The sequence below is a fragment of the Lagopus muta genome, chromosome 9 (genome assembly GCF_023343835.1).
Source record: "Lagopus muta isolate bLagMut1 chromosome 9, bLagMut1 primary, whole genome shotgun sequence".
In the NCBI taxonomy this organism is placed as follows: domain Eukaryota; kingdom Metazoa; phylum Chordata; class Aves; order Galliformes; family Phasianidae; genus Lagopus; species Lagopus muta.
In genome coordinates this window covers 6,110,981-6,130,909 of record NC_064441.1, presented here as the reverse complement: position 1 = coordinate 6,130,909, position 19,929 = coordinate 6,110,981, and the positions used below count along the sequence as shown (strand labels likewise).

Below are 19,929 nucleotides of genomic sequence, written 5' to 3'. Positions count from 1 at the left end.
CCACACGTCCTGCTACAAGGCTTCAGCCTGGCTCACTTCAGCTTGCTTCTTCTTAACTTGCCTTTGCATAAAAGGGGAATTATCTGATGAAATGTATGGATTACTTGCAAATGAGGATGTACATATGCAGGACTAATTTATGTGATGAATGGCCATTCCTGCTGCAAGTCAGTTCTTTGCACCTGCAGGTGCACTGGCAGCGCAGTCTCTTTGCGTGGAGCCGTTCCCTGCTCAGGACCAGCGTTTGCTGTGGCTGGGAGCTGACCCCAAATGGTCCCATATGTCTGAGGTGTGGGTGGGCTGCTGGTTCCATAACTGTGCAGCTGCTCTCTGCCTGGTGCCATCTCCTCCTTCCTCCAGCAGGCTGTTTGCAAGGCACGGGCAGGTATTATTCCCAAAGCCTTCTGACATTTCCTTGTGTAAGAGTGGAATGGGGCTCTGAAGAAAAGCCTGATGTATGGCTGTGCTTCCGGGCGCACCCTGTGTTGCAGAAACCCCTGTGATGCCATTCCCTCAGTGACGAATAAAGTGCTAGCAGAGCCATAAAGGTATATGCATTTGATTAAGGCTTCGGAGAGCTGTTGCATTTTTTCCTATTAAATATTAATTTCCTTTTTAAAACGGTACTTTTGGGCTATTTTGACAGCACAACTGGACCTCTAATGCCATCTAATTAATTAAGGATTTCATACAGATACATATTAACAGCCTGCTGTGGTTGCTGTGGACATTTCAGTGGTATTTCAGCTCACTAAACCAAAACTGAAGCACGCCAGACCATACAGCCCCTGGAAGGGCTCACCCGGTGGTGAGGTCTGGCTCCCTGACCTCAGCATCCTGACAGTGCTTCAGACAGGATTTCACCCCAGGAATTGGGACATGGCAGGGAAACGGCTGTGCCTGTCCCCTAATGCAGGATGGGAAGGAGCAGGAGCGGGCTTTGTGAGGCCACTGGTGACAAATGCAATCTTATCCATCGCAGTTGGCAATTGCTGACATCCTTATTAGCAGAACCGTGTTTATCTGCTGAGCTGTCCTTTCTCACCTGTCTTGTTGATTCTTGTGATGTGTTGTTTTATTGGAGCTCTGTGATACCCAGAGTCAGTGCGAGGACAGAGCTGGGGGCTGGGGACATGGCCAGAACTTATGTCAGGGTCTCCATCACTAGGTCTGTGTTGCATATAGGGTGTTCCCATCTTCTGATGGCCCCAAAGGTGTGTTGAGCACTGGGGGAAAGGCAGGGGGAAGGAAGGAGAAGTGGGGTTTTAGCCATAGGAGATGGATGCATCAGTGGGATATGCTTTCCCATACGAATTACCTCAGCCGTTTCCATTTCCAGAACGAGTTCCCAGCACTTACGTATTACCCTTCACCTTGTCTAATGTGGTTCACATTGATTTTTCCCCTTGCTCTCTGCTGACTGTACAGTCTGGAAAACCAGAGACCTTAAAGTCAAGGTCAAGTTTTTATTCCTTCAGTAAACAAGCTGGGGAGAAGGAGTGGGGGAGCGAGCACTTAGAGCAAATATACATTCAGAAAGCTGTGAAACAAATATATTCCTTTAAAAAAATCCTCAGAGGAAGAAAGCATACAAAAGATGTATCCTTTCAGTTTGCAAATTCTGCATTAAATAAAATCCCCACTCTTGAGGAGACCACTTTGTGTGTGACCGAAACAAAGCCATCCTGCAGTGTTTAATGTCAAACACAACATTAAATGCTGCGTAGCCAGGGAACAGAGAAGCATTGAAAATTTTATTCATTTTTCTGGCCAAGGAGCTTAAATTTTGTCCAGGCACTGAATGCTTTTATTTCTCATCATCATTTAGAATCATAGAATTGTTAAGGTTAGGATAGACCTCTAAGATCACCAAATCCAACCATCAACCCATCCCCACCGTGCTCAATGACCGCGTCCCTCAGTGCCACATCTCCACAGTTCTTGAGCACCTCCAGGGACGGTGACACCACCACCTCCTTGGGCAGTCTGTTCCAATGCCTGACCACTTTTTCTGAGAAGGTTTTTTTCCTAATATCCAACCTTTCAAAATATCCAACCAATATCTAAGCACTGATCCCACTACATCATATTCTCACTGTTGTCTCTACCAACTGATGACTCCATATATTATGTTTGGCCATTTGTAATTAGAAACAAAATTAAGGAGAAAAAGCCTGGCTGCTTATCTATAATTCATGGATTCTCTTGAGTCTGTGCAACTTGGCTGGAAACGTGGTAAGAAATTAGTTTGGCTAAAAATTTTGGATGCTTCTAGCTTCACACTGAACTGGAAGACAAGGAGCTCAAGTGTTTTGGGGCTTCTGCTTTGGGATTCTTCCAGGCAGGGAAATGGGTCAGCATGCAAACAATGCTGGAGCTAGGTGGAGATGCAGAAGCTGGTTCCTTGGACCAAAGCTTTTATCCCCAGATACTGACAAGGGCAGCTCCATGGCTGCTGGTAGCCACATCCTTCTGAGCATTGGCCTTTTCTCTCCTTGGCAAAGCTCCTTGCAAAACCCAAAGTCTGGTGATTTGTGCTTTTTCTGTTATTTTTCATCAATTTGTTAATATGTGTACAGACTGCAACCTGGTGTCCTCACTCTTTGAGAGCAGTTTGGAATCGGGATGCTCCAGTTGGAGGCAGCACTGCCGTCTGGGAACAAAACAAATTACCTTAGGCAATTTGGTTCACCTGTTTTTAATGCTAATATAATTAAATGAGAGAAAGTCTGCAGGGAGAGGTAATGCCTTTTATTATAACAAACTGATATTTGTTGAGAAAAAGCAGGTGCATTTTCAGGCACACAAGCTCTTTTTCAGATTTATTTGCCAAAAGCCTATCAGTGCATCATTTGGTCCAACCAGTGGTATTGCTTCTCTGCATAAATCTTGCCTCAGTCATATCCTTCGACCGTAACAGCTACAATAACACTGCTAATGTAATTAAAAGCAGTTGAGGATGACTGAATGCCATTTCATAGCAGAATTGGCCAAGAATGGCAGGGTGGGGCTGTGCTGCAGACACACAGATATTTGTGGTTTCTCCCTTATCTTCACTCTGTAATTCTGAATTGACCTATAGCGGTATTAATGGAAGTCGTGGGGTTGCCATTGGCGCAGCTCTAAAGCAGACTTTGGGTTTTGCATACACATTCAAAACACTCTTCCCACCTTGTGAAATGTATCTCTAATGCAGAGGATAAAAGTAGGTCATCCATTTTCTCCAGCACCCTGCTATCTCAGTAACATTAACGGAAGGGAACAGTGTGTGCAGATTTTAGCCAGCGTCACTGTCACTGTATTCCATCAAATTATGACCTTTTAGTTCCACTGTTGGAGTGATTCCCAGGGAAAAAATAATAATAATAATAAAAAAAAAACCCAAAAAGTAATAATCTAAATGATGCACAGATAAGAGAAAAGGGGAAAAAAAAAAAAAGAGAAAGAAAAAAATAAAATCTCCCAAGGTGGAAAATGTATTGACAGTAAGCCAGCTTAGCTTCCCCTGATGGAGAATGCAATGTTGTTTATTTTCATATGATATTTTTAAAGCTAATTTTCCCAAGGCATCTCACAACCAACTTCACATGCAGATACAAATAGAAACAATTTGTACACTGCAGTAATTCTTACGAGTAGCAAATCAAGACTTGTAAGAAGGGAGTCAAGACAGGAAAGATAAGAAGTAGAGAATGATTAAACGAGGTAATTCAGGAAATTTAGATATTAGAATTTGTTCTCTGGGTGAGAGCAAAACATGCCATCAAAGAGAAGAAGATTAAGGAGTTTTTACATATAGGATTAGTCAGAATGTGAAAAAAAAAAATCTTCCAGTGATGGAAGTGGTTGCTGCAGGTGTTGCATGCAGAGCTTTAGTTTCTTCTTCTTTCTTTTTTAAATTGGGTTTCCAAGCCTGCACTGTTCAGTCCCCAGACAGAATTGCAAGCTCCCTCAGTCTGAGAGATAGCATGCTGCTGACATGCTCTGAAATGCTCCAAAACTCTCTAAATAAGCACTGCCAATATTTATTTCTAAACATCAGAGAAGCGGGGAGATAGAGTAGCACTTTGACTGGATGCATTTGGAAACATTTGTGCAGCTCTAACGCTTGTCTGCAGCACCCTTCTGGGATGGAGCCACAGAGGTACAGCCACTGCCACAAGTGCAGGCACAGCACTTGGAGGGGGAATTCCAAAACTCGATGTAATTTTGAAGGAAAGGCACTGAAGAGATAAGACAGAAATGTTGTGTTTCGGCCTGCGCGCTGCCCCGTAGCTGTAACTCTCCCAGGAACCCCATGTGTCTGATGCTTCTAGGTAAAAATCTGGTAAAAGCACCATGTTTAAAACTTCACAATGTCTTTGAGTTAGCCACATTTTAGTCATTACTACTGAAAGACACTGTGTGCCCTAAAAGTGATGTTAGATGACTGGTCGTGTGCGTGTGGGTGGGGTTTAAGGTTACCTCTGTGCATGCTGAGATGCTGCAAACCAGGGGCAATTCTGCTCCCTTTCAAAGCATTTAGTGTTAAGGCAGATTTGCCAGCACCAAAATCCTTAAAACACAATCTAAAGAGTTTAGAAATAGCCGTCATTATTAATGCAGCCTCCACAAACACATCGGCACTGGCAGATCTGATGACAGATGTCTGTTGTCTGTTCATAAAGCCCCAAATGTGTTAAAAAACAAACAAACAAAAACTGGTGGTTTTTATTTTTTTTTTCTCCAGGTTTTTATTCTCTCCCAGCACTGCAGAGAAATTTGTACTGCTTGTTTGCTAACATAGCATAGCAGTGAGGGGTCACTCCTGGATGCTGCTCATTGCTTACTGCTGTGACTGCAGCAGAAAACTTACACTCCCTCTTTTCCCAGGGTACATAATCCAGTGGAATATTATTATATTCTTTTTTAATCTATGACGGATATATTTTGTGTTTCACATGAAAGAGGCCGGGATTTAATAATGCAGGCAGGGCCTCATTATGGGAATGAAATCTCTGCCTATATTTGGCCGCACAAATTTAATTTTTGTTAACCTTAAACTGGAAGGAAAGCTGAGTGCATTGAGCAGCAGTGACAGGCAGGGCTGGCTGCACCAGAGACCGTAGTACGATTGCCCTGGGCTGAGACTAATAATAGAGCTGGAAATGGCTTTTGAATTGGGTTGTCCTGGAGAAGGACTTTGTAGAGCAGCCGTGCGTGCCCTGGGTCTCTGCAGAGGTGGCACTGCTCCAGCTGCCCGGGGCGGTTAGAGGAGGGGGTTGGGATGAAAAGGGCATGGGCTGAAATAGCTGCTGAAGGCACGAGTGAATGAAACAGAAGACGCTGCTAACCACAACTCTGGGCAGAACGCTGAGATAAGCATTGATTTCGGGCTCACTGGTCTAACTGCAGAGCCTAGGAATAGGCGGCTGAAGGATTCTGTGTCACAGAGGGCATGAGAACGACCCCTAGGAAACTGATGGTTCTTAGAAATTTCTCACAATCCAGAATCTTACAGCAAACTCCCGAAGGGATGCAGAGATCAAGGAAAAAAAATGCTGGGTGTTCTTCTGTGGTGGGGGGGCTGTAGGAACCACAACAAGGCAGTGGCTGGTGTCCAGCTAGACCTTGGGCAGAACGACTTTTAATCAAATTAGATGAGGAAGCCAAGATCCAAAAAGCATTCTGATTGAACATCAGGAGCGTCAGTATCTACTGATGAAGAATAGACTGAAATCTTGCCCCTGCTCTGTTGATCATGATGTTTTTCCATGAGTGCTCAGGTAGCAGGGATGTGAACAGTGCAGACAGCTCTTAGCCCTTTGTCACACACCTGTGAAATATCCTTGGGTTTGTTAAATACCAAAACCCATCTGATCAGACATTTGCTATGTGTGAGGATAGCCCCAAGGATCCAGGTGGCTTCTCTGGGAGCTGCGCCCTTAGTAGAGATCCCAGTATGAGTTCCTTTGGTTCTCATGGTCCTCAGGGCATTGAGCACAGGGAGGTGTCTGATGGCTACAGGGGGTCCTTGCTCTGGGACGAGTGCTGCTGGTGGGTGCCAAAATACGGGCAAATCAATGGAGAGCACCAGGGGCAGGCAGCAAGCTTTCCATGAGCAGAGCCAGCCCTATGGTTCTATTTTAAGAGCTGAAACTCACAGGTGCGAGGGAGGCAAAAGGCAGATTAAGCTGCCATTGGAAAGCAGTGTGGCTGCATGGCTGAGCTTTATCGTGCTTTTCAGGTAGTGAGCAATAGGACACGACAAATTCTGCTTTGTTCTGCTGCTCCCTTGGCGCGTGATCAGGAGATAAACGTCAGTGAAGGCTCATTTTGCTGGCAGAGCACAGAGCTGTTCATTAACTTGTGCTGTTAAATAACAGCCTGATAAGGGCAGCGCCTGGCGGGGGCAAGCCCAGGTGCAGTCAGGCATGGGGGGCGGCTGTGGGACACGTCTGTATCCTGTGCCAAGGCCACCAGGTCACCCATGCCTGCACCCCATGTGCCACTGCTGTGCAAGACGGGGAGAGGTCCGTCCCTGCAGCCCCCATCTGCATGGAGAAGGTGAGGATGTTGAGTAACAGAAGGGATGCATCTCCAAATGGAAGTGATGCTTTTCTTTAGCAGCAGGAGATGCTACATGGATGCTAACAGAGAAGGAGAGAGATGGATATGGATTGTTCAGTTTGGTTGTCAAGTCCAAACAAACAAACAACAAAATAATGGAGAGAATGAATAAAACTAAGCATTTTCCTTAACAGGAAAAGAAATGCTCTTTGTTCTGCTATATAATGTTGGTTAAAAAAAAAACAAAAAACAAAAAAACCCAACTTTTCTAAAATATAGGTCAGTTCTTAAACAACAAAGCTTGTTTCAAAACAATAAGTCAAAATATTTTGTTTTGATGCTGTTGAAACAAAATGTCTCCGCTCCTCCAAACCATTTCTTTTGACATGTTCAAATGAAACATTTGTACACTTTCTAATTTTTTTCACCAATACTGTTGGTTCCTGCATTTTTCAGTGAACTCATCCATTTGAAAAATGTCACTCAGCTCTAAAAATTACCATGCATATAGAGCTACCTCTGTTACCACATTATGTCTCGTGCAAGCGTGCCAAATTCAAATTCCTCACAAGGGAGCTGGTTAGGCATCAAGGCTGACCGATAGAGCCTGGGAAGGTGTGTTGCCAATTAAAAGGGTCGAAGTGTTGATAAACTTCCCTTTGACCCACACCAGAAGGGTCAATGCCAGCAAGGCTGCCAGGTGCTGCTGCGCTCGCTGTGACCCCAGTGCTCCAGCACAGCACTGTTGTGTTCTTTGGAGCTGCTGTCAGCACGCACCCCAGTTTCATGAGTTCACACTGACTTAAAAATAAATCCCCTCTTTGTCGTTAATTCGGGGCTGTAAAATCCACAGAGCCCCAGATATACCCAGTTAGTCAGCAGGTTTGTGGATATTTTGAGATACTGGAGATCAGAAGGCAGTTTGTTGGCATTATCTTGATTATGTTATGGAAGTCACTATTCAAAAATAGTCTCAAAAATACAAGTTTAGCAAAGCTTGGAACCACTGGAAAAAATACCAAACTAAGCTCACATGAGGGCAGTTACTGTGTAATGAGCAGATACTTTTAACTATCCTTTATGACTTGGAGCCTGCTCACATCCAGGAACAATATTATAGGTGAGAGGTTAGAATAAAAATAACTGCCTAAAAACAGGATGCTGAATTTTAGTTCTCATATTCGGGTCTATTGACTGCACACGTGAACTTAGGGTCCTTTAAAGAAACAAATCACACATGGCAGCAATGTGCAGGGGACAGCTGATGAGCTTGGCATCTGCAGTGATTTTTTGGGGATCCCTTTCCTGAGGGCTTTGTCTCGGTTGTCCCTAGCAGCTGGGGATCCAGCTGATCCCTGAGCACACTGTGCTGTGTGTCTGATGGCAGTGGATAAGCAAAGGATCCCCCAACACTCCTGATCCTCCAGCATACACACATACATTTATACACTTCTTCCCTACTCGCTGTGCTTCACTGCAGTGATTTATGTGTTATCTGTCATCTGGAGCACCAGGGACACAAGAGAATGAAGAGCAGTAAACAAATAACAATCAGCAGACATAAAACAGGAATGAGTCCACAATTGTGCCCCTGAAAGGGCTTTGAGGGCTCTCAGGTCTCTGGGGGAGGTGGGGGCTCTGCAAAGCAATTACATCCTGCAGAGGACTGGCCTGGTACTATGAGCTTTGGGGATGCAGAGCAGCAGGACAGGTTGCATTTCTGCAGGGATGCCAAAGCAGCACAAAAGGTGACAGGAGCTTGGATTGTGATATGGTACACCACCCAACCCAGGGCCTGTGGGGCTGGCATGAAGAAGCCTGGTGCCACGTCCCTGTGTGGCTCTGGCAGAGTGGGCCCCTTTCAGAGGTTAGTGCCTGGTAAATTATTCCCTCCATTTGTTATTTGTGATGAATAATGAATTATTCTCATAACATTTACTGTGCTGTTCATTTATTATACAGGACAGGGGTATGTTTAGAAACTAATTATTGCTAGGAAGGCTCTACCCTTGCAAAATACGTGACTTCTGCATATTTGTTTATCAGTGCTTTCAGGGGGGCTGTTTGCTGTGTTAGCATGTTTCTCCTGCACCCCAGACAGTGCCTGGCCCCAGGTGATGCTGGAGATGCTGCACAACCAGGGGCTGGCAGCCCCCAGCCCACCAAGGACACGCTTTCTTACCTTGGAAGCATTACATTAGGAGACTTGTGGTGAGTAATGGCCTTAGGAGTGGTCTACCAGCAGCTGTAAATAATCAGAGAGAGTTATAAAAACTCGCTGTGCCGTGCTGCTGCTTACCAACAAATTTATCCAGGCAATTATTTTGAAAAATGTTTCTGAGGAGGCTTGAGTGCAGAGGACACAGCAGGAGGCTCCCAGGGCCCTGCGACGAGGGGCTGCACCATGAGAGCTGCTATGTGCACCGCTCTCATTTTGCTCCCTGGAGGGGAGCTCTGTGCAGCCTCCTGGGTTTCTCATGAGGTGCAGAGCCATGGGACAGCCCCACAGCTGACCTTGTGACTAACGGGCACCTAGAGTGGAGGCTGAGCTCGTTCTGTGCTTTCTAATACTTCTCGTATTTACATGATGAGCTCAATATTTGTGTCCTCCTGTGGCCTGCTGACCTCTGCGTAGCCCTTACCACAGCTGAGCCAGTGAGAAGCTCGCAGACCTATGGGGAGGGATAGTTCAGCTCCAGCTCCCTGAATAATTGATTATCGCTTGCTTTGATATAAACCCGATCTTCAGCAATACCCTTTTGGCTGTGCCCTGCCGTGCCTTTGTGTTCCCCAGCAGAAATCTCTCTTCACCTACTGCCTTTGTAACCTGATAAGAGCACTGTGAGCTGCCAGTAAATGATCTTTTATTTTATTCTTCATCCTTGTTGGGGTAAATTATTGTGTCAGCACAGAGACGATGCAGGTGACTAACCTCATAAAACGCAGTAAATGATTAATAAAATCTCAGATAACAACAGCTCATTGGGCAGATCATAACTCGCCCCTCTAAGCAGCTGCATGCCTTTGGAGGGCATGGGGAGAAGTTTTCAGCTGGGAGTTGCCAGCAAAACGCCAGCCCAGAGCCTGGTCAGTGCTGAGAAGCACATAGGGCTCAGTACAGGAGCATGGCCACCGCCCTGAGCGGCTTCAGCCCATGTTGGGGGGGGCCATGGCACTGCTGGGGGCTGGGATCCCACCCAGGCAGTGCTGGGAGGTATCAGGCTTTGTGCTGGCCTGTATGATGTGTGATGATGAAGCAGGCTTTGCTAAGGTTGTAGCGGGGTGCGGGTCGGCCTCTTCTGCCAGGTAATTAATGATAGGACAAGAGGGAATGGCCTCACATTGCACCAGGGAAGGCATAGGTTGGATACTAGGAACAGTTTCTCTGAAAGAGTGGTCAGGTGCTGGCACAGGCTGCCCAGGGAGGTGGTTGAGTCACTGCCCCTGGAGTGTTCAGTAAAAGGGTAGATGCAGCACTCAGGGACGTGTGTGCATGGTGGGGATAGGTTGACAGCTGGACTTGATCTTTGTTGTCTTTTCCAACCTTAGTAATTCTGTGATTCTATGATTTTATAGTAAGTCTCAGAATGTCTGCTTCTGCAAATACCCCATTTCTTTTTTTTTAATAGCACCCTCCATAAAGCATGGCAGACATACATGCAAAGATGCTCTTTGTGCACGCTGGATTTTGTAGGACCTGCAGAACGCAGTACCATGTGCACTATCCTCAGCAGTGTCGCTGATGGCTTGGCACTGACCTGCACAGGCGTGGTGCTCCCACAGCACACAAAGATGCCTTTCATACAGCATCTGTTGCCTGATGGCGTCACCCACGACTGGAGCCTCAGATGCAGGGAAGCGAGCTGTGCTCTTCCATTCGTCTGCCTTTATTAATATTCCAGCATTGGCCAAGCCCTTGTAGAGCTGTAATGAGAACATCCTCTTACGCACTGTTTCCAGAATTTATGCACAAGCAATACATAAATATCAATTAATGAAGCAACTATGCAAAAATTAATTAAAACATGAAAGGATAGGAGCCTCCATTCAACTCCCTAAAAAGGAAAGATGTGTTCAGAAACCCCTCCCTTCTGCTCAGAAGAAAGCTCTCTATGCCAAGGGAAGGAAAACATTATTTTCTTTTAATTGCATAATATTTTTAAATTAATTTCCATAAACAGTGAACGGAGGAGGGAAAATCATGGATTTTGCAAAGAAATCAGAATGCAGGGCTGCAGTGCAGGCTCTGTGCAGCCCTGTGGGCAGCCGCAGCTCGGTCCTGCTCCTCCACCACGTCTGTGATCCCACAGCAATGCTGGTGGCACTAAGCCTATACATCTGCAACTAGATCTGTGAACACGTTAATTAGCCTAAATTAAATTTAAGAGCTACGGAAGAATACAACTGGAGCTGAAACACAGACATGTGGAGAGATTCCACCTTTCACTGGGTGTTTCAGCTTCACTCTGCAATGGTTTCCTCACAGAAGATAGCAGGTGGAGGTCCCAGTGGTTGTTAATGCTTGTTTTGCCTGCAGTTCCACACAGAGATGCCAGTTCATGGACACTGCTTATCTTCTGCGTAATAGAGCTATCAGCCCTAACACTCTGCACTTACAGCCTTTTATCTCAGGGCCTAAAAAGGGCTGGGTGCTCATTAACACCCATTGTGACAGTGCTTCTATTTATTTACTTATTGGACATTCAGAATATCATCTACTAACTGCAGTGGGTAAAAACCACAACATTTTGCTTGTGCCTGGGGTCTGGTGAGCTGGGCAGCTCAGTGCCTGTATCAATGTGCACATTTGCACACATGGGTTCACAGCGTGCCAGGCTCAGCTCCCACTCTCCCCCCAAGCAGGAACTGTTCCCACTCCTCTTTTACAACCTGCAGCAAATTGCCACTTGTTAGCAAATAAAACTAAAGATAGTGCCACTGACACTTGTATGATGAGCCGCTCCTGCTCCTGCACATTGGGCTGTTAGTACCAGGATGAGAGATAAGGGCTTCAAGTTGCAGCAGGGAAGGTTCAGGTTGGATGTTAGGAAAAATCTTCTCAGAAAGAATTGAGGCATTGGCACAGACTGCCAAGGGAGTGGTGGATTCACCGTTCCTGGAGGTGTTCAAGAACCAGGAGATGTGGCACTGAGGAATGCGGTTGTGGGATGGTGGGGATGGGTTGGTGGGGATGGGTTGGTGGTTGGACTAGGTGATCTGAAATGTCTTTTCCAACTTTTACGCTTCTATGATTCTGTGATTCTATTCATTCTGGCTGCACTGATGTGTTCTCCTTGTGCTGAGCCCTCTGCACCAGCCAAGGCAGAGCCTCATCCCAACTCCCCACCCAACTAACCTGATTTACCATGCTCTGTTTATGAGGCTGTTTGCTCATAATGATTTTTTATGTGGGAGAATTTCTCAACATTTGCCCATCATTTGGCACCAGGTGTTCTTTTAGTGCCAGAGCCTGGCCAGGGCACAGTGACCGCTTTTCATGATGATGATGTAGAAGGGGCTGCTCCCCTCTGCTGGTCTCAAAAGAAGGAAAATTATCATATCTTTTCCTCTCTTTTCTCTGCCTGGCTGAGAAACACGAGCACAGGTGTGAGAAGGGCTTGGGTCAAGCAGCGGGCTGGCAGATGGACTGGGCATTGGCACTGTGAGGAACTGATTCTTGTCTATGTCCTCTTGTCTCCTGGGACTCCATCTCATTCAGGATATACAGAAACTGCTCCTTAACACGTGTCGCTGCAGCATTTTCACCTACTGCCCTCAAAACCTGATTTTCCACCCCCTTACAGCTCGACCTCAGAGACACTTTGTGCCGGGCGCCAGGCTGTTAGCAAAGGCTGCATCCTACGGCGGTGTCATATTATGAGATAATGCTGTGGCAGTTTCCAATGGAGCCCACTCAGCCCCAGGGAAGGACAGACAAAATGTCACGATGCATTTGTGGCTTTGCTGATTATTGTTTTTTTGTTCTTTGTTTTTTTTAATGGGGAAAATAATTCAAAATATTAAAACATCAGAAGCTTATTTTGATATGGGGTTACACCCAGCTTTACCAGAAATATGTGTGGTTTCCCACTTACCTGCCTCTGAGTGCAGAGAACACATCAGTGTTTCCTGACAGGCTGGGACAGAACCATAACGTAATGTGATTGTGAAACACTCTGGACTGTGCAGGCTGCTCTAGATCGAGGTTATGACACTTTTGTCACAGTGATTGGAGTACTTCCATGGAGGAATTACTCTGCCCTGCACCGTCAATAGCCTTGGGTTCTTTGGAGAACACCACTGTAGGGTCAAGTGCATATTTCATTCCATTACTCTCTAGGATTAAGATTTTGATCCACCACTTACTGTCACTATTGTTACCATTTTTATTGCTGTCACTCATTTCCTTGTGCACCTGGGGAGCTCCAGGGCCTTTAGTTCTGAAGAAAACTGGGACACAGCCCATTGTGAGGAAGGAACCTGGTATCAGACCACATCCCAGAAAAAAACCAAGTGCAGTAACTGCATGGTCCCAGAGAAACCCTTGACGTGTTCTCTTTGAAAGGGCTGGTGATGCTGACAGCAATACTTACCATAAGCAATTCCTGTTTGAAACACACAGCAGAAGTTTCTCTATTTCAAGCAGATGAATAGCTTTTTCCTCTATTCTTAGTAATTACAAATAAGCAAAATGTAGTGTATGGGTACATGAATACTTGTTTCATCAACAGGAAAATTTCCAGTTACCCAGAAATGTCTTTGACTTGACCATATTCAAAAATCACTGAAGGCCATTTTTCTGGCTTAGGAATTATGGTATTCAGTGCTGCTTTGCTGAACCAACTGTCCTGACCATAGAAAACTTCCTTCAAAATCAGTGGGCTAACAGGGAGCCAATGTGCTGTTCTGGTTTCAGCCATCCAGCTGCACCAGGTTGGTGGTAGGGCAATGGCAGCAGCAGTGCCGTTGTAAATACACTTTTCCTGGTCATGCAGTGCATTTGTTTCCAATTAACTTATTCCTGGAATTTGGCATATAACATCTCATGTGCAAAGTCTGTGGAAAGTTTTATTAGAAGGGGAAAAGCTGTGAATGAGAGTTGCCAGTCCTGGATTTGGTTCCTGGCTCAGGACTTCCCTGTGCAGTCACTCGGTTATCTGGCTTCATGCAGTAGTGCTGCGGTGCAGGGCCTTGGTGAGACATCTCTCTGCCCTTCCCTTTACCCAAGTATAAAATCGCTCTAAGAATACTCCTCTCTCAAGGTTGAGTTGACATTTATGGGTTCACTTGGAAATCTTGGAGGGGAAGTGCTATTAAAGCACAGAGAATGATTATTAACGGATGGAAAGGTATTTTAATGAAATATGCTGGCAAGCTTCCTGTTACTGCACGGTGCCAGCATTAAACAGGCTGCTTGAAGAGCTGCCTACCTTCCCTTTCTGAGTGATGGCTGAGAAATAACTGGAGCTGCTTCCCTTGTGCATTATTGCTCGGTCGCTCATGCCTCTTGCCATCTCTCCTTCATTTCCTTCCCAATAAATTCACTGTCAGCTCAGACGCTGAAGGAATCCATAGTTGTTATATGACAGCCTCCACAGATTTTTTTCACCATTTGGCAGTGTTTCTCCTAGTGGTCCAAGTGGCAGGTGCTCCCTTTACATAATAAGCCCCCGAATTAGGGGCAAGGTTTAGAAGGCATGGTGGAGATGGGTTGACAGTTGGACTAGATGATCTCTGTGGTCTTTTTCAACCTTAACGATTATGTGGTTTTATGAATGCCACCAGTTCTGCCTCTGCAAATCTTCCACTTGCCCCAGACACTGCTTGGTGCACCCATGCAGATTAAGCAAGGAGGGGATACAGTGAGAAATGAGTTGTCTTGGTATGAATTTCATGTGAAGAGGAACCAGTGACACAGCTGACAAGGGTGGCATGAGGACACAGCAGACATCCATGGAAGCTGCAGGCGGCTGAGCTGCTGAGCAGACCCACAGCCATCAGGCTGTGCCCGGCCCTTGGGGCAGCTTCGCTCAAACCTGGAAACTGCTGCAAGTTCTCCCTGTGGGCACATTCCCAGATACCATTTCCTTGTGAATGAGCTTTTCTGCTGGAATTGAACCTAAGTGTGCAGAAGGGCCGTTCCCCTGAGCTGCTCCCCCCCACAGGCAATACATCTTTACAGCTGTGGACTAAGGAGGACCCACACAACCTGCTCAGATATTGCTGCCTCCAGAATATAGCCATGTCCTGTGCATCAGCAGGGGTAGCAGAAGTTTTTCATTAGCCATTTACTTTTTCTTTCTTTCTTTCTTTTTTTCCTTTGCAGAAAGAAGTAGCTTTGGAAGAATCCCCTAATTCCTCATCCTCAGAGCTTCAGGATAGCCAACAAGTCTGGGTACAAGCTTGGTATCTACTTTGCTGCCACCAGTCCTCCTGAACGTCAGAGTACCAAGAGCCAGAACTTTGTTTCCTGGCCATCTCCAGCTGTTATTGCACCTCCTGGCACAGGAAACAGGTCAGTAATTCCTCACGTGTTCATTCAGCCTCTGCAGTGTGAAATATGAATGGGAAACAAAAACAAACCCACAAACCCCTGCAAGCAGAAATTGTTGTAGAAAGATTGATGTCTGCAACCAGTGCTACCTTCGAGGAACGCAGCGAGAGGCAGCCAAAGGCACCATCTGTTTGTGGTGGAACGTGTGAATTTATATCTATTTCTGAATTCTTGAGTTATGAAACTGCAAACGTCTCAGCTGTAGTGTGCACAGCACATGGAGCAGCATGGGGAGCCACTGTGCGTTTGATCCCAGGACACATGGAGCGCCTGCTTGCATGGAGAAAATGAGGCAGGACCATAGCAGCCAGCAGGAATCATTGCAAAACTCCTGTGTCTCCTGGGGCATTTGTGAAGCTCTTTCAGCAAATTCATCAGAGCTCAGCATGCAAAAGTAACCACCTCTTGATGAGCCAGTTTCCCACTCTGTGTATCAGGCATTTTCAGCTCTTCTCCTCCCTAAATTAGCTGGCTTTTTTACTATGAATGAATCCTACTTGCATCCGATGGAAGCCTGACTGTAGAGTTCTATTTTCAAGCTCTTCTATTTTCTTTCGGTTGTTTTCCTGTTCTGCTCCTTCTTTTGATCACTGTGCCTATTTAGAGCGGTCACTCTTCAGGGCAGAGGTTACCTGGGTGTTTGTAGCCCAGCGCAGCCCAAATCCTCACTGAATTTTCCCCGTGCTCCTGTACCACAGACAGTGATAAAGATGGGAAAGCAAGGGAACAGCAACTGGAGCGTGGAGCATTTCCATAAGCTGTTGCAGAAATGCTAAATGTCACTGGCACACAATGACTGTGAATGCCTTCCTCAAACATGAATATCCTTAGTCTAGGTTGGTCAAGGTGAACATTTTCGTAGCCGTGTTCCAGCCTATTAGGCTGCGTTTCGAGGGCTCACTCCTAATGGAGCTGCCCTACTCGTTTGTCTCATGCATACATCGCACCCCCCTTGATTAAATTTGCATGGAGCCTTCAGCTGTCAGTGCTGTAATATGCATTTTACTTGGCTTACAAGCCTTGGGGCTTTGTCTTATGTTATATAGAATATGCTATACAACAATTAGCCTGGAACCAAAACAACATATGAGCATTTGCTTCTTGCAAAGGCAGACTCGTGTTGAAGGGGCTATATTCCAGTCATCTTCCAATCATTTAGTTTTATTCTTGTCTGCATTTTTCAAAATTCTTGGCTGGGCACACTGCCTTGGGACAGTATGAACACAGTTGCTGGGGCTGTTTGCTCCCAGTCCCTGAGTGTTAGGACTGGCCGCCAACGATGCAGATCAGGTGAAAAACTGGTTTGGTCCTTTAACTGTTGTTCTATGCTTGCCTAACATTAGGCTTTTGAACTGTTATCAATTTTTTTTAAATAAATGACTTTATAGTTCTGAAGCATTAGCTGGATGCCATGAAAAGCTTTCCCCACCCTTAACATATTCTTGCTGTCTTCTGATTTCTCAGGGTTTGGGCTCTTCCCTATTTATTAAGTCTGCCCTTGGATAATTACAGCTCTCCTCCTCTGTGATCCGCTCTGATCATATTATAATTTCCTCTAATCTTCATATAAAATTTCTTTAAATTCAGGATCCAGTATAAATTTGAGCATTATTGATCACAGTTATGTGCCACATCTTAAAAGAGCCCTTAGCACATGATGCATCTCCTGGCAGCTCATCACCGCAGAATCGCTTTGAAACGCAGCCTTGTCCCTTTCCCTGTAATGGGAAGAAATGATCTCGTCTTGATTATACCATTGTTCCCCTCTCTTGATGTAGGATTAACATCAATCAGCTGGACAGTGTGATTGATTTTCTAATTAATAAGGCATTTGTATCAGCTTGCATAACCACACAAAGCTTAATGGCTTTCCTACCGTATCTGAAAAGCTGGTTGTATGTGTGTGGGTTTGCTCCTGCACCTAGAAGCCCTGTAGCCAGGCTGGCTGGGCTGTCCCTCACACGAGGAGGTGACCGCATTAAGGAGTGTTTCACCAGCCTGTCTGAGGAGACAAAATGTCTCTCTGATCTGGATGATGACTTCAGTCCCAAGGCTGAGTACTTCAAGAGTTCAAGCGAGCTGGAGCAAAAAGAAGCAGTGCCCTGGGGTGGGAAGGGAATAAATCGAGGTATGGGAGGAGGAGAATGAGTGTCAATCTCCCAACGTTTAGAAAAGTGTAATTCCCATTTGGTAGCTCGGTGCTGTTCTGTCAGAGGACAGAGGCACAAAGCTTCACTCCACTGCGTCTCCCTTTGGCCACACTGGCCCCAAGGAGCAAAAGATGAACCAAAGACTGAATCTTGCAGGAAAGCCGAACTATAAGAGGGCAGATGTGCTCTGTGATTTCCATCTCTCTTGTAAATTAAACACAGCACAGGCATGGTCCAGATCCTTCTCAGTCTTCTATCCTGACTTATGCTTTTGCTGTATTATAAATCTGAGGGTGAGAGCTATACATCAGTGCAGATTTTGGCACTTCACCCTTACATACTGTCTGGAGAAGGAACAAACTCTGCAGTGTTAAAATAAATAGACCCACATACAGGCCTGGGATGATTTACATCAGTGGCCACCCAACTCGTAGCTGCCACAGGTGGAGCAGGGATGGCTGCCAGCTGTGTGCTACCACAACAGCCAATCCTCAGGCCCTCAAGCCTTTTGTATAGCAGCTTCTCAATGCTCTACATTGCCTAGTGAAGGAAAAAAAAAAGAATGAAAATAGTGGCTGGAGAAATCAGATGTCAAAGAGGCAGGAGGTGCTGAGTGCCTGGGGCAGCCCCTTGAGTTCCAGCCCATCCGATGGGATTGCACATCTGTGGGGATGCTGTGCAAACCTCCAAAGAAGAGGTTTAAGCTAAAACGTTTCAGCCCTCCTTGATGAGATTAGGAGCACATGCTGTGATGATATCTCAGTGATGTGCAGTAACGAATTCGAGCTGTAAGCACTCACACTGCATAGGAGATTTTCCATCAACAAGTAGATGAAACTCAAACAAAAGACAAAGAAGGTGAGCTTTTGCTTCATACCTGCACTGGGAGCACCTCCTACCCAATCCCCTCCATTTGACAGCATGTACCACAGAGTACATGCGTCCATCTTAGGGGTGCTCAGATTGTTGCTGTGACCTTTGGTTGAAGCCCCATGGGATGCTGAAGCACTAAGTGCTACCAGCTGCTCTCACTGGTTGTTAGCCTGATTCTCACTGATGTTTTATAATTTTCCTATGTTTTATCCTTTTGGGGAATTTGTCATCCCTAATTAATCGCGGATCTTGTAATATTTTGTGTAATTGCCATATTGATTGATCTAAATGTGCAGTCATTTATTGTTTTACTTACTGCATTGGCTGAGTGGCATTTTCTTTCTTGAGACATTCATTCTTTGCTCACTGGTTTGAAGTCATAGCAGTTATGCTATGAATTCACAGATTGCTAATAAAACCAATTAAATACATATTTTATAGATAGAATTTTGTCATTTGGTTTCCTCAGAATGGAAGAAAGGCAAAATATTAACAAGGCTTTCCTAAATAAGATAATCTTCATTTTCTGTCCTTTTTGGCCCTGTGGCAAGAGAAGGCAGTCAGAAGTCCATATCTGAATTTGGTTTTACCCTGCTCCATGCAAACAAAATAGTTCTTAGGAAATTTTCCCCTAGGTGTTCTCTCTTGGAGAAGCCTTCTCTCTGCAGAGCCTCCAGTGGCCTTTGGCTACTGCCTGGCTGGGATGTGCTGGAACAATGGCCCACATACAGACCAGGTGCTTGCACTGAGATCAGGGATGGTTGTGAGCATCGGTTGGAGCCAGATTTAAGGCCACCCATTATTCCATCTCTGCAACAGCCCTTCTCACCCTCTCTCCAGCACCAGAGAAATGGTTGTAGGCTCAGCCAGATAATTTGGAAGCTGGTCCTGAGTCACCCTGAACATGGTGTAAGAATAGAGGATTGAACCCATTGGGCTCTAAATGAGTACTTTTATTTTCAGCATTCACAGATGTCACCTAAACAGTGCAGGGAAGCTGGCAGGGCTGCCATGACCTGTGAACACAAGTAAATGCATTCAGGTGTGCCAACCCCCAGGGCTGTGTGGGAGCACCCAGCACAGCCCTGCTGTTGGGTTGCGCTCACCGCTTGGCCCCAAAATATTTCCAATGCGGGTTTGTCTTTCTGTAATAGCAGGAGGTTGTGCCATGTCGCCACGATATTAAAATCTCTCTGTATTTTCTGTGGGTATTCTGTTAATTAGGAGGTTTCTCCTCCAAGCTACGCTGTAAATGGAAAGGGTTCATGCTAAACCGATTGCCCTACTTACGTAGCTACTCGGAGGAATGCTAAGATGGATTAATATGCATAGCAGAAGGCTTATGACCCTGGGAGACACAAGAACCTGAAATAACCTTAATATGCTGTCAACTTGCATTACTGAACCTCAGTGAGCAAGAAGAGCCTATTTAGCAGTCTGTCTTGGAGGAAAAGTGCATATCTTTTATCTGGCTTTTTCCTCCCTCTTTGCAAATGGAAGCGTTGCTCTTCTCTCTCCGGGCTCTGTTTTCACAAGGCATGATAAAGCCCTATCAATCCCCTTTCCTCATCCCAAACCACCCCCCACACACTCACACTCACAGCACCCGGGTGCCCTTGCAGCCCGTGGGGATTTCCCACATGTGTTGGGGGGAAACGAGTGTGGAAATAAGTTAGAGATGCAACGATGTGTTTTCCATGCTTATGGATAGGAACCACCAGGCACTGCATTTCTGTTCAACATTGGGCCTGAAAGCCCTAGTAGCTAATACATAACAAGAAAAGCAACAAATACTTGTATTTT

The 19,929-nt window shown here is 45.6% G+C and overlaps 1 protein-coding gene across 4 annotated transcripts in view; it reads left to right on the top strand.

The window, feature by feature from the left end:
- Window positions 1-19,929, top strand: part of TBL1XR1 (TBL1X/Y related 1) — a 382,210-nt gene that overhangs the window by 209,190 nt on the left and 153,091 nt on the right. For all 4 annotated transcript variants that reach the window (XM_048954695.1, XM_048954698.1, XM_048954694.1 and 1 more), the window contains one exon: window positions 14,876-15,064. The gene's annotated coding sequence lies outside the window, so the exon portion shown is untranslated. The remainder of the gene's footprint in view (window positions 1-14,875; window positions 15,065-19,929) is intronic.